Here is a 16,044-nt window from a genome sequence, read left to right as displayed (position 1 = left end):
CTTGACTTACATACCTCTCTGAGATGTATCGATCACAAAATCAGCTGGATGAATTCTTGGAGATGGATTATCCAAACAGCATTCACAGGAGGGGAAAAAATCAACCATATCATGACAGATCTATTATGTTTTACATTTTTCATGACTTTTTGCCATGTCTTATAAAAAAACAAATTTACAGAACAATGCACAGCTGCACCACCTTAGTATTACTCAAATGCAGTGACTTACCTGGGACGCTTCTCAACAGTGGCCCACCTCAACCAACCCTTATATAGTGTGGTCATTGTCCTTGGTGTCTATTCTATGCCCTATATTTGGGCAGGCATTGTTATCCCAGCAGAGGGTAGTTAGTTAATAAATCCAGTACAAGGAAGAGTTATATTTAGTACTCTCTCACAGTAAAATATTATAATCCTGTGGACTAGGCATGCAATTCAATCACACTAACTACACACTACTCAATCAATAGATATCACATACCATTTTTTGTTTTAAATTATGAACAGCATGCAGTGCCATTGCTACTTTGAGCTACAGCCTACCTGAAATAACCTTTGATTACTATTCTATTTTCTAAAGTTTCACAATCTGTCAACTAAATCAATCAAAAACAATATAATTTAATCAGAGAATAAATATTGTGTCTTTACAAGATGTTGTTGGCGTCTTGACATGAAAATTGTTTAGTTTCAGGGACGTATGCCTAAGCATTCTGTAATCATATGCAAGGTATCCGGTCTCACAAACAGTAGGTCTATACGATTATGGCATTTTAGATACGCAACAGGGTTTGAAGCATAGACTGTATACAGTCTATGGTTTGAAGCGTCTCCTGACTTAAATACACTTGCTATTTTAGTGGATACAGAAAAGCAACAGACTCGCAGGCTGTGATCGAGGTTTGTTATGATTCGTTTTAAAGGCTAATGGAGGTCAACCAGGACGGACATACTGACAGGTCATCAAAAGACGCCGCTTAGACGCAGCTGTTTTAAAACAATGGCTATCATAACCAACCAGCCTCAATACGCGTAGACCTATTCTTCTGACTGAAGGACAGTGACATTGAAGTTAATGAACCCAATTTAGATGCCCAGAGCTCTGTAATTAATGCCACGGCTGTTCCCACTTCCAATTATTACTGTGCTCGAGTTGTCTGCTGAATGCAAAGTCACATCAAGGTGAGCACATAGGCACGACAACTTTCTATTCACAGGGCCAGCTCCGTGCCAAAGAGATATCCCTAAATCACGACTTGAGTTTCATGGCATTGTAGACTGGGCGGCGCACCCCCCCCCCCCCCCCGCACGAAGATTAGAAACAGTATAACACAAATATAACACGACTATGTCGGTGGAAGTAGCTTTCAGTGTTGCCTTTTCGCCCCAACACATTTACTAATATTATGACGAACAGTGGCCTATCCTATCCTACAGTACGTGTGTTGTTCAAAATTCTTACTCTAGATGGCGTCCGTCATGAAACAAAGCAGCATATCTGGCGTTGTGGTGTATTTTATGGGTCAAGCAACCTGTGGTTATGTCAAGAAGGGAATGCATATCCGGAAACAATTAATAGGCTATGATATCCACTGCCATTTCACTGTGTTCAGTCAGTCATTCACAGGTGTGTGTGTTTGAGTTGCTGGGTGCAGTGTGTCATCCGGGCAAGGTTCTGTAATCTGTAGCCTATAGGTGTCAGAGGTGGGGCCGCAACGTTTTGGCTTGTGGGAATAAAGTTTCTTTCTTCGTACCGCTATCACTCTACAAGTGGCTGCATTGCGATGCTACATTCAACGAAACGAAACTGAACTATGAAAGCATCACCAAGATAGGTTAACATTCCCCGCTTAGAGCTCTTTCTAAACCTTTGAGGCAATGCCAGGAATCTACGGCCGAACGATGTACGCCTTCAGCGGAGAAAATGACCGAGTGCTCAAGTTCGAAGTGGGAGAAATCGAGCTCTTGCAACCACTGGACGGCGGGTGGTGGGAAGGAGCGATAGACGGAGTCAGAGGATGGTTCCCTGCTAATTATGTCAAAGTTCTGGAGGTAAGCCAGGGGCAGATGACAAACATGGCAGTTCTCATCAGTGGCCTAACTTTAACGTCTCTAACTTTACACCTTGTTCCGCACATCCGTTCGTCCGAGTAGGATTACTTGTATTCTGATGCGTAAAGGTGACCTGTGAAAATAATAAACCCATACCTGAAACAAATACAGTATATTAATTCAGTTATGACATTTATTTCTGGGATACGAATGACTTATCATGTACTGCAGCATGTTTCCAGGAGCACGTTCATGTCATCTTCTGCAGTGCACATCACACACAAGCACTCGGCATGCACACAGAAGTTCAAAGCTCTAAGGGAAGCTCAGTACCTAATGTTGGTGAGCGCATAGGCTGGCCACACACGGAGTGCGTGTCACTTACAAAAAGGAGGCAGCAAGAAATATCATAGATATTAGATAATACTTAGATAACACTTAATCTCTTAATGTCAAAACGTTTGGTCAACAGTCAGCCACTTCAGTCGAATTAGTCACAGATGATCTTGCACAGCTGTCAGACACTTCACCAGGGCTGCCAACTTTTCAAAAAACCTTGGAGTGAGATTTGGTGGGGTCAACCAAAATTTTGCTGCGTACATTTTTGTTTGGCTCATTCAGCATTATACCGTACAGTAAAAAAAACGCACATCAGTGGTTCTCAGGTGTAGGGACCAGGCATGGACGGATTATGAGCTTTCGGGCCCTTGGGCCCAGATGTATTAAGGGCTCCCCACTAATTGTCGTATATGTGGAAGGGGGGTTTGGGGGTACTCCCCCAGAATTGTTTTAATTAGTTTAATGTGATTTCCTGTATTCTGGTGCATTCTGGGGATGGGCAATACTAAATTCAATCAGATTCATAGCAAAGGCTTGGGCTTCAGGGCCCCCTGACACCTTGGGCCCCTGGGTCTGGGCCCGGAAGGCCCGTGCAGTAATCCATCCCTGGGACCAGGGTCCCAGATTTATATGAACATTGGTATCAAAGGGATCTAGCCTACTACTAGGACCGTCGGAGGCATTGTGAAAGTGGGTGGGACATTTCAGCGGGGGGTATGGGGGTCCTCCCCCAGAAATTTTTTTTTGGACTAGATGCAATTTCCTGAATTCTGGTACATTTTAACAGGTTATTTAGATACTTCTATATAACAAAACAAAGCCAGCCTACGAAATTAATAAAAAGTAAATCATGCATAATTTAAAATAACTCAATAGGCTACTTGGCTACGCAATAAGGTTTCCATTACAGCACCGCGGACGTTCAATGAACGTATGAAAGCGGATGGTTTGTTTGAAATCCCGACACATGGAACGTAATAGTGATCATCAAATACCTCCCCAGATTTCAGAAACAGTCCAAAAGTAAATTAAATATCAAACTAAACCGAAAATGTCATGCTTTAGAAGGCCTACCAGTATGCCGCTCCAAGAAACGCATGTCTCAAAATAAAACTCGCATAAGAAATAAAGGGCTGTCTCAAATACAATCCTGCCCCTAAAGGCCTGTACTTTGTCTTAAGACCCCGGCCATAATTTGAGAATTTACAGTATCTAAGTAGACAAACTGGCTTCAGATATCCAACAGAGTGAATAGAGATTGTGCAGTCTTAGCTGTGGTTAGTGACGTGATGCTGTTAATGGGGAGTTTTACATAGCCTAGCGTAAACCTATAGGTTATTATTTATTTGGCATACCTATAAGGCTTTTTACCTTATCAAAAGTGAGGGGGACGACTGATCTCTTCAACACTGCGGGGGATTTGGCGCTTGTCACTGTGTGTGTGACAGAAGCGGAATTGGAGAATGCGTGTAACAAAAAAAAAAAAGTTTATGAGCGATTTACGCGAAAATGGGAGAATCCAATGAAAATGACAATGAAGCACTAAACAGATGCTGAAAACAGCACTGGTATTTCGCACAGCAAAAGTGGGGGTGGGGGGTCCAAACTAACAATTTTAAAGAGTGGGTGGGTGTTTTGTAAGAATTTAAGAAATGATTGTATATTTTGCATCAATCAGATGCACTTTCAAAATAAATTCAGAGGTCAGACTTGCTTATTTTTATGGAAATATTTGTGCTGTAGCCTAAGCTATTTTGCACTTCAGAATTATAACCATGCACACACAGGTGGAATAGTTATGGTGATATTGCAATAAGTTCACAACCACAAAAACATATGCTACATTTCACAGTTCAGAAATGTGTGTACATTTCAGCACTCCATGAAATTATGCAGAAGTGGTCACCTGTGTTATTCAGCTAGTTTATTTAAGATAATATATTGGTCATTGTAATGGCCATAGCCTATAGCCTACATGCTATTCCTTTTTCAGGATGTACCCATATCTGCATGATGTGAATGTTTGCATGGCTTATGTCAATATGTCAATCAATATTTGTGTCTCATTATTTGATTTTCTTCATATTTTGCATTAATGTCACTAGGAAGCATGCCAATATAAATATATTCATTTATCTGTAATGGGATTGGCTGGAACCTGACAATATAAGAACCATGATAGTGGGATAATCTATGGCTGAGCAATTTACAAAAATGTATGTAGGCCTACTGACAAATAGTTAACATTAGAATACATTATAATTTCGCCCCAATGAGGCTATGTAGAAATGTGTTGCAATTTCAAAACCGGATTACTCAGGAACCACTTGTTGCACAGAGGCATGCTTTATATCCTCGTATTCGGTAGGTTTGCTGTTTATTGTGAAATAGGGTTTTCCACGTGTTGTGTGAAGGGTTAGTGAAATATTAAACCGAGAGTAATGGGTAAATGCAAATATGATTAGCCTAAATTGCACGTCGGTTCAATGTTAATTCTCTCGCGAACCATTTATCACAGCAACTTGGCGCTAATATCATTGGAAAGCTTAGATTCCGCACGTTCACATGATGTGTGATATCATATGTATAGGTTTAGTTTAGTTGAACCTCATCTGCCAGTTATTTGACCTACCAGGTTGACACTTCAGCGTGAAAAATACTCAATAATACTCAAAGCATACCTGAAGCCGGGGAAATGCGGGGGGGGGATGCGCCTGGGATGGCTTCTGAAGTAGCATCGCAAATGAGAGAACATTTAGAAAATTCCACAGACAGGGGGTGCTCTTGAACCCTCTCACCGTCTCTGAAAGCATAATCGTGGCTCAACAGGTAGATCTATAGATAGGCTAAACTCATTTTTCAGGCATCTGACCGACCGGGTTGACACTTCAGCGTGAGAAATCGGGGGTGTGGCGTGTGAGCGTGTGAAACTAATCAAATGCGTGTGTCTCACGGCCAATGCGTGAGAGTTGGCACCTATGCTTCACAGTGTCCTTTTTGTGCTGCGCTTAAGGAAAACTTTTGCCATCACTCCAGGTTGCTTTGCCTGTGGGGCCTTTCTGTTTATGATTTTCTCTTAATCTGTTTAAGGAAAAAAATGACTCCTTGTTCAGATATCTTGCTCACTCTCTACATGTAATACATTGGTATGAAGTTTCAGTAGTGATGTAGTACTCGAGTCCGGACTCGGTCTCGAGACCAATTTCTGCTTTCTCGGTCTCGTCTCGGACTTGTTCCTTCAAAGACTCGGTCTTGACTCGGTCTCGGACCACAGTGGGAGGAGAAGGACTCGTAATTTCAGACCGAGTCCTCGAGACCAACGCATTTTTTATGTTCATATAAAAAACAGACAACACATAACAACAACAATAATAAAATGCAATGTTGACCGGCATTATTTGAAAATGACATCCCATGGTGCAATGCAAAGATACTGCCGTCAGAGCCGTTTATTTATCTCTATGGCTCTGCTGCGTGAGTGTCTGTAGGTCAGCATAGTCCATATTAAGACGTTAAGACTGCTCCTCTAAACAATTCCCAATCTAGCTTAGTCTGTAGGCCTAACAGTTGATTATTAACTGGAGTGATATTAAATTATGAATATTAAAACTGAATTTTTTTTATGGTCTTGGTCTCGACTCGGTCTCGACTCTTAAAGGACTCGGTCTCGACTCGGACTTGCTTCCTCAAAGACTCGGTCCAACCAACAGACTCGGTCTCGACCCTTCAAAGACTCGGTCTTGACTCGGACTCGGCATAGGCGGTCTCGTCCCCATCACTAAGTTTCAGTAAACAATGTACAATTTGGGGAAGGTAAAAGTGTGCTCTTGTTCAAAGGCATCCTGTAAGTGCTTACAGGAAAATCATGGAAAGGACCAAGAGGTCAACTTGACCTTTTCCGTCAAACACATCAAGCCTTCTTAGATTGTTTCATTCACAGCAGACACCACTTTCAACACTGGAGCTGCATAAAATACACTAGATACACTAGCAAACACTACTTTCAACACTGTAGCTGCATAAAATACACTAGCAGACACTACTTTTAACACTGGAGCTGCATAAAATACACTAGCAGACACTACTTTCAACACTGGAGCTGCATAAAATACATACAAGCAGCACACAGGTTTGTTTTCATCCAGAACACTCAGTTTTACAGGAGAGGCAGACAGCCCTTGGATGTCCCCATCTCTTGACAGTCAGTCAATTCAATATTTTGTTCTTTTTTGTAAACTAGCAATGCACATGGTTGATCATTTTAAATTGGAGTCCTAAGTGATTGTTGTGTGACAGGCACCAGTAAAGAATATAAGAATCTCCCTAAAATCAGTGTTTAATTTAATATGCATTGTTTTTTTCAGGCAAGTCCCATGAGATCATCTTTCTGGTGAAAAGATGTGATTTAAAACAGAATGACTGCTCTACTTTTGAAGCCCCCCATGGTTTGACGTTGATGCTTTTTTAAGATAGCATTTTGTCATAATTTCTCCCCTTCTCCTCCCTCCCTATCCTGTGTTTTCGCTTTTTATCTCCCTGTCTAGCCAGCTGCACTGCATGCTCCGCACAGCCAAGCCCACTCGCTGTCATCATCTCATCAGTAAAGTTGTCCATTTCCATTTTTGAGCATCAGTGGTGCGATACACAGAGGGGTCAATTTGATTTGCAAGTTATGAGCCAGCGGGTCGCACAAAACAGGCCTTGTTGCCACGGTGACTCCCCTAGCTACGTCCCACACTGTTGTCCATTGTGCGCCCAGGCTCATGAAGAGGGATGCAGTGATGTTTCGGCCTGGGCTCTTGTGGCGGCGTTAACATCTGGCAGTCTGAGACAAAGGCGTTCAAACAGCTTTCCAACTGGCATTGGACGAGACAGACACGTCTCCTTTTTTATGACAGAGTTTCAGTTATAAAGTCATGTTCATTCTTTGTCCACCCATGTCCTCAGCCTTGAGCCCTTAGGCGGGGGTTCGGTTGGGACGGACGTTAGAGCCGCAAAAAAGTGCTTCCAGAGTTTCTTTCTGCCTCACAGTCTGACGGTTCTCTCCCCTGAGCAAGTCGTGTCAGTCGACACCTCTCACCTTTACTCTGTGACAAGAAAGACCAGGTCTGAGGGAGCATGGTAGGGACAGCCTTTTTTAATCCATGCACTTCTGGCTGGGCTTGATCCTTCGATTGTCGTGTGCTACTTTACTTAGTTTGTTTTTCGGTTTTCTGTGTGGTGTGTGTGTGTCTGCAACAGAAAGCAATGCCTGTATGTGTTCACGTCAGGTCTAACTGATTAAATGTGGATGCTGCAACCTTTGAAGCTATGCACTTCATTTCAATGAAGAAGGCATTTTGTGTGGATACAGTAACAGAACTTTTTATACTTATCAATGCCTTTTCTGGCATTGATAAGTATAAAACAGAAATATCCATGCTGCACTGCAAGAAAATAATATATATTTTTAAGAGTTTTGAGCTCTCCAGCCAAGGCCTTTTAGTAACGCTTTTAACTGAAGCATTGAAAAAGATGTTTCTGTGGTCTCAGTTACTCTCTTGGTCAGGCTCCAGATCTGGCGGTCACTGCTTATATTGTCTATCCCAGTAGCTGGTCCACCCTGAGGAGCTCCTGCCAAAGTGCTTTAATCTTCATTGTGGGTTTCAAGAGGTGCCTGCTGCACTTCTTAACGCAATGCTGCCATTGTCGACTTTGTCAAACCTCCTCCTCCTCCTCCTCCTCTGTCTCACAGTGTTTCCCCTGCTTCTAGAGAGGTGAAAGCATGTGTCACATGCAGTCTGGGTTGTTTGTTCTGGTGCCAGACCTCTGTCGTCTTACTCATCTCTGCTGCCTCTGTACTCTAAACCCAGATTTAGTTGTAATAAATATGTTAGGTGGTCACTACTAATGTTTGTGTGTTTTGTGAAAACTCTATGTCATAACTAAAAGAAATGAGTTGATTGTACTATTTAAGTGAAATATACAGTGCACTGATCATGTTAAGCAGAGACAACGATAAATGTTATGTTTTTGCAAGGCAGAGGAGGGGTCTAATAAAAATTCTGCCCATCAACCATTCCTCCTGCTTCTCAGTCCACACAGAGACATGAATGACTCCATATGCATCGTGCTGCTGTGACAAATAGGCTACTACATCAAATGGTGGGTGAACTTTCTGATGAACTTGTTGAAAAATTAAAATTCTGATGAAATAACCGAAAATTATCTTCAGTTTGACCAATAGTTAGCTTAATGTTTGTTTACCTGGGAAAACGAAGGTAACATTAGCTTCGTTGTTAGCATGCTAGTAGTCTTTCGGACTCATGGTAGCTACCTTCCAATGGGTGTGTATAGCATATTATAACAATATCACATATGTTTTCGTGTAAATATACCTGTCTTGGTGCTACTTAGTTTAATTCAGACTTTATCATTGAAATTGGTGTTTCTGTCTGTAGACAGTCTTAGCTAACCATAGCCGCACATGTTGGTTAGCTTTTGGCTAATGTTAGCTGATGTCCATTCACTTATGTGTTGCATTCATAGGTGATATAGCAAACTTTTATTTCAACTGAGTAAATGAACATGAACTAAAAATTTGTTTTCTTGTGTTCTTTTTTATAGGTTCTTCATCTACAGTGGATGTGGAATATGTGGAGTGGAGTTTATGTGGATGTGGAGTTTAAATGTTGTTTGTTTCATGATTTATCAATAATAAAAGGCATTCCTATACATTGTGATGAATTTCTCTTCCATTTTTAATAAAACAGTTAAATTAATACAGTAGCCTAATCTTAAAATAAAAAAACCAATAGGCCTTTCTACAGAACTTAGTTCATATTTTAATGAGTTTTAACATGCATTTTAACCTAGTTATTTTATACAACTGCAACTTCTTAAACAACTAGATGTACCGCAGAGCGGTACAAAATATGACCGCCGCCCAGTCCAGCACATTTTTTCCACAAAAAGAAATCACGCTGAAAGGCCTATATGATTCTAACTGTCTCACTAAATTGCATTATCCACACTCAATTCTCACTGGTATCTGCTAGACAACAAGTACCAAAACATGATTAGTTCATAGATTTCACATGTAAAATTCATTTTATACAACCCCACCTCCATCTTGCCTGTTCATAATTATGAGAAATTCTTGATTGTTTGTGTTATGTTTATGTTATGTGTGTGGGTGTGTGTGTGTGTGTGTGTGTGTGTGTGTGTGTGTGTGTGTGTGTGTGTGTGTGCGTGCCTGCGTATGTGCCTGTGCATGGAAGCGTACATATGTCTACTGTGTGAGTATGTGTCATACGCAGTGCCGGCCCAAGCCTTTTGGGGGCCCTAAGCAGAATTTGATTTGGGGGCCCCCTCCCACAACGCAGTCACCTGTGCTTGGTGATAATTGACAACTTCACACTATAATGTCATATTATAAATTAATACAGTGAGGTTATGTATTAATACAGCGACTGATTATGAACTACTGTCCCCCTGGACACAGATGCATAAGGACCCTCTCCCCCTACCCTCTTTGTGCAAATGTGGGTACAAACGGGTGTGTGTGTGTGTGGGGGGGGGGGGGGTTAGATGTGATTTCCTGTATTCTGGTGCATTTTTGGGATGGTCAGCTGGAGAAGGGCAGTACCTAAATTTGTTCAGATTCATAGCCTTTTGCTTTTTGACTTATTGGTAGTGAATTCACACAACTACTTGGGGTTCAGGGTCCCTTGACCTCTTGGGCTCGGTAGGCTCATTCAGTAATCCATCCTTGCTCACATGCCAAAAATGTTTTGGGGCTCCAATCTAGACTTCTGGCCCCATGTGCTTGGTAAACCAATGTATTAATATAGTTGTTATTTACACCAACCCTGTCACCTTTTAATCTTAGAGGGTACTAAAATCACAGATTTATTTGAAACATTCATATTCAAAGTGAAGCACTAAGGGTGGTTTACTGAAGTTGAATTGACAAATAACAAAATACAACAGCATTTGTATTTGTTGTAAACAAGTACATCAGTTTTTCAACTACAAAATAAAAACAAAATAGACAAACATTAATAATCAAAAATAAAATGTCCCAAAAAATAGATAATTATTCCTACTTCGTTCCTGGTTTTTAGGCATCTGCAACTCTGCAGTGGACGAATCTGCAATGATTAAATAAATACATAAATAAAAAATAAAAAAACGATGTTAAATGTGTTGTGTCATATTAACAGGCTATGTAACCATTTGCCATCAAGAAAACCTCACCTTCTGGTAGGTAGAGTTAGGTAAAGGTAGAGATGTGCTCCAAAGGACTTCAACAGTGTCTCTGAAAAAAAAAAAATATTGCATAAGTGCATAGTTGATCGAGCAGAATGAGTTTATTTTGCTATCATTACTTACACTCAAATAACAAGCAATTCCACATGTAACAATTCATATTCTATTGGCAAATGAGGCATACTCAAAAGAGTATACTTAATTGCAGTATGGTGAACGCTTAACATGGTGATCTACTGCAGCCTAAATATTAGGGTAGCACCGCTACATCACTTGCCACTATCTTAATCAAATGTAAATTTATTTTCATCACAGAAGTCTCCCCACCCAACATGGTATATTTTCTCAAACACTACCATCTCTCTCCAAAGATCTTAGAGCAGAGCGGACGTACTGTTCCATCTTTGCCTATGAAGCTGGAACGTTACCGATGCCCAGAGTCGCGCTAGTCAGTGGGTTGGGTTGGGACTGGGAGCCTGGGCTTAGTCTGTTGTTGCTATCAGACTTACCACTATGTCACATATTATAGAGCAGTAATAAACTATCAACACTTTCAGGTGCGAAATCAGAAACAATCCCTCTGTGGTAAATTTGCCTTCAGCTACGTTTTCATGTAGCTACTGTAGTGCTAATGTCCACTTCAGTCAGCTAGCTAACTTTAATTTACGACATAATAAGCCCACCTAGAGCTAGGGTACATGCTTGATTGAACATCCAAAACAATCCCAATATCCTTGACATCTGAAATACATCTAGATAAATATATATTAATGGGAGACATTTCTCTGTTGATGGCGGAGATTTAGCTCTGGTGATGGCTTATATTAGATCATGACAGCTAGCTAGCTACCTCAAGCACAAAACATACTGTAAATAATCATGCAAAACATACCTGTATCTTGCTCGTTTTTCTCCTCCTCTGTCATTTTCTTCGTTCTGTTTTCGGCACCAGAGGGATACGTCCTTTTTTGTGACTTGTCTGAACATTAACGTTACCGTCTCTTCCGATTGTTGAACTTGATGCAGTGTCTGCACGAATTGTATATGCACCCGAGGTGTCTACTTTATGCGCGTGACTCAAAGGCTGGCAGACACAGTAGCAGTAGGCAGGCATATTAATCATGAAATCATAATTTTCTTGATTTGAATGATAATTGTTTCATTTATTCATTCATTGATGTCACTTGTTTACGTTATTTATTATGTAAAAAAAAAAAAAAGAAACTCGATTGGGGGCCCCCTGGTGGCCAGGAGGCCCCAAGCAGCCGCTTAGTTCGCTTATGCCTCGGGCCGGCCCTGGTCATACGTATGATTACTGTGAATGTGTGTGTGTGTGTGTGTGTGTATCTGTTTGTGCACATGTGTGCACATGAACTGGGTTAACATGACCCCTGGAGGCAAATATACGGAAAAAATGGTCATCCTAGGTCCTACAGTTCTCAAGATATTCACAGAGAACTGTGTCTGGCCTACCCTCCTTTCGGGGGTCCAGTCCAGCGGGGGGGCTACAGATCAAAACGAAAAATGACAGTTCCATGCTATCCATGTGGGGGTACATGCCCACCAAGTTTTGTGTACCCCGGTCTTTCAGTGTCCCGGGAATCCTTGTTGGTGTACGTCACTAAATGTACACATAAATTGTTTTATTGTAAGGCCCCCCATGAACGAAAGTACACAAAACTTGGCATGCATTCGGAGGGTGTCATAATGATCCTACACTTTCAATTTCGTGCAGTTTTGACCATGTCAGCCAGAGATATTGTGATGAAAACACCTAATTTTTTGCTTTTTAATTTTTAACTAGGTGGCGCTATACATGAAATAAGTGGTAATGGGATGGGTTGACATGGCCCCTTGAGATCAACATACAAAAAAAAGGTGGACCTCCTAGGCCCTACGGTTCTCGAGATATTCACAGAAAACTGTCTCCGGCCACCTACAGGCCAGTTGGTGTATAGTAACATAAATTAATTTATTGTGTGGCCCCCCATGAACGGAATTCCACGAAACTTGGCGTGCATTCAGAGGGTGTCATAATGATCCTACACTTCCAATTTCATGCAGTTTTGACTATGTTAGGTCACAGATACCTGCCATTACAACACCTCATTTTTACTTTTTTGTGTTTAACTAGGTGGCGCTATACATGAAATGAGTGGTTATGGAATGGGTTGACATGGCCCCTTGAGATCAACATACAAAAAGAAAATGGTCCTCCTAAACCTTACGGTTCTCGAGATATTCACAGAAAACTGTGTCTGCCCTACCCTCCTTTCGGGGGGTGCAGTCCAGCGGGGGGGCTACAGATCAAAATGAAAAACGATGGTTCCATGCTATCCATATGGGGTTACATGCCCACCAAGTTTCGTCTACCCCGGTCTTTCAGTGTCCCGGGAATCATTGACAGAAATTTGGACATGCGAAAAAGAAAAAAAAAAAAAAGAAAAAAAAAAAAAATCTGACTAAACCTATATGACCGCCGCTTCGCTGCGCGGCGGTCATAATAAGTTAAGTGAACTAAAGATTTTTAGTAAAGACTACTAATGTAAGCTTAATTTGTCTACAGCATCAACATAAGGTTGTTAGTTGACACAACTAAACCTGTTTAGTTTTATGTTTTGTAAAAACTAGAATGGTTTAAGGCAATCGGTTTCCACGCAATTTTCTAGTAATGACAACTAGTTCGGGTTTAGAGTGCACTAATTAAGGTAGAGAGTGACAAATTTGTCTCTGCTCCTGAGCGCAGATGATGATGACCATGCTCTGGGTTCATTACCTTAGATTTGAGAACTGGCTTGCTTGCATGCAGTGTGCCCCTCAGAACTGGCTTGCATGCAGTGTGCGTTTAATCCCAGGGCTCTTGTTGGATCTATATATGAACAGTGTTAGAGCAATGTAATGAAGCTCTTTGCGTTACATCAGACTATGAATAATAACAAATATGTCTGTGGGGGGGGGGGGGGGGGGGGGCTGACAAATATATTCACAGGGAGTATTATATTTGTGACAGTCTGAGCATATCTTGACTCTAGATAGGACTAAAGAAAGTCTGGAATCAGTCTGGAATCTTGGATGTTGTCTGTGTAAGAGATATGATACAATCAGCGCTTTCCTATTTTGAGCAGCTGATTAGTATCTCCCATCTTTTGAGTAATGTGTGGTATCTATAAAGCCACTGTGTGAAGCTGCAACTCATCCAAATGATTCACTGGGAAGCTGTAATAACAAGAGAGCCACATTTTCTTTCAGCGACAGAAGAGAAAACGTTTTCTGAAAGCAATAAAAAGGAGACTGTAGTTTCATGAACCATGGCATGTTATCCATCTTTACAGCTCTGACCTCGAGGCGCCGAGCCGTTTGCATCCATAACGGTTATTCTGTGGCTCGCGCCGGGAGGTAGTGGTGAACGTCTACGGTTGCAGAGTAAATAAAAATTGGTCCGCAGGCTGTTTCAGTAGCACTTCCTGTATGCGGCAAGGTCGTGACTAAGCCTTGATGCAGAGGGGAGTGTGTGAGTTCGAGAGAGAGAGAGAGAGAGAGAGAGGGAGGGAGGGAGGGTGGAAGGGAGAGATAGAGAGGAATCCCTTTTATGTTGCACATCAAACGTGCACGTCCACCCACACTGGCCTGATGACCTGGCAGAGTGAGACGCATGATCATTTTGGATGAGGACCAGAATGAATGATGTGCCGGTGCCGGTCACCCACACCCCCTCTCTCTTGCACACACAGACACACAGTTACATATTTGTGATGTACGTGTACCAGCACACATGTAAGCAATACACCCACACGCTCACACCCATACCAAAAACACAATCACACTCACTTAACATTTACACACACCCACATACCCACGGACACACACACACACACACACACACACAGTAAAACAGGCAGCGGAGTTCAGTTGCTGCTGTGTGTGTGCTATCGAACTTGGTAGTGAAACCCTCAGAGTTGCTGTGCTTCCTCCACTGTAAAAACACGCTGCAGTAAGCACTCGCTTGCTTCGCAGTGGCATCCTCTATCACTGCCGAGAGAATGAGGGCGGACTACCGTGGGCTTCTGGAAACAGAAGATAAAGGCTCACTGAAGAACACTCATATTTATTCCCTTACGTAACCACGACCACGTTTCTCCAGGTGAAATACAGCTCAGATAATGCGTCTACGATAGAGTTGGATGTCTCGAGACCGGTCTTGGTCTCGAGACCACTTTTACGTGGTCTCGGTCTTGTCACAGTCTCGACCGTCTTTGGTCTTGGTCTTGTCTTGGTCTCGGATCCCGCGGTCTTGTCTTGGTCTCATTGTCTTGGTCTTGCGGTCTCGGGTCGACATAGTGGTCGGGAAATTTGCAACAAATATGTCCATGATACAAAACATAACATTCGATAATGCAACATTAAATTATTTCGCCTTTCACGCCCTTCAAATGCAACCTTTCAAATGCAACCAATCAATGACATACATGTATTTTGTTGTGATTAAGAAACTGGCGCTCATCAAATCAAAAGACGCAAGTGTAGCCAGCGCGAAACGTTAGGTTTACGTCACTGTCAGTCTCAGTCAGACCTAGTAATAATAATGTCAGCGAATTCCGCCATCATTAAATTTGCATTCATGGAACATAAAGAAATTTGCAGTCCAGGGGCAAGAAAGAAGCATTCTGCAAAATGCAAGTTTTGCAAAGTCTCTCTCTCTCATCATTGTCATGCAATTGCTATAGCCTACATAGTTTATCTCACCCAGTCTACGAAAACATTTACAGTGAGTGAGCTCACAGTCACACACATTCATGACATGCTCTGTCTCTGCATTGTTCTGTCTGTAGTTGAAATAATACCTTCTTAAATTTAATTTAAACTGGGACTGAACCTCTTACCCCAGCAGGGTTCTCAAGTCTCACGCAATGGGCGTGAGAAACACGCAATTCAACAAGTTCACACGCTCACACACCACATCTTGCATTTCTCACGCAGAAATATTATAGGGATGTCAAGGTATCTGCATAATTATTAGAGGAGGCGCAGGGATATGAGAGGATTTCTCGCAGGGTTCAGAACTTGCGCACCACTCACCAGCAAAATCAAAAAAATAAATAGCCACCGACATCTAATCAAAAAATAGTAGGCTATTCGTTGTATCCGGGTAAAATTCCAAAATAGCACATCCCCTCCCTACAACCACGTTATGCTTGTGTGGGTTACACGTTTAAGATTTCAAAACTGCACCAACATTCTTTTTATTCAGAAATTCAACTGTCTGTCATTTGGTAAACCAGCCTACTTATGGTACTTTACAGGGTGTGTAAATCAAGCCTTTTCACGAACATTTGGCCTAGCCTACTTTATGGCAAAATTATTTTTTATCTATAAACTAAACTAAACTGTCGGTCATTAAGAA

At 41.7% G+C, this 16,044-nt stretch overlaps 1 long non-coding RNA gene across 1 annotated transcript; it reads left to right on the top strand.

Annotated features, from left to right (window-relative positions):
• Nucleotides 1–8,239: 8,239 nt before the first annotated feature.
• LOC143102740 (uncharacterized) lies at nt 8,240–9,107 on the top strand. The gene is made up of 2 exons (XR_012982638.1): nt 8,240–8,537; nt 9,000–9,107. It is a non-coding gene; the product is annotated as an uncharacterized LOC143102740 (long non-coding RNA).
• Nucleotides 9,108–16,044: the final 6,937 nt, after the last annotated feature.

Source organism: Alosa pseudoharengus, unplaced genomic scaffold, assembly GCF_046254945.1.
Source record: "Alosa pseudoharengus isolate Yale_2024_CS ecotype anadromous, Long Island Sound unplaced genomic scaffold, YU_APseudo_1.1 YU_APseudo_1.1_scf_4, whole genome shotgun sequence".
NCBI classification, from domain to species: Eukaryota; Metazoa; Chordata; class Actinopteri; order Clupeiformes; family Clupeidae; genus Alosa; species Alosa pseudoharengus.
This window is presented reverse-complemented; position numbering and strand designations above follow the sequence as displayed.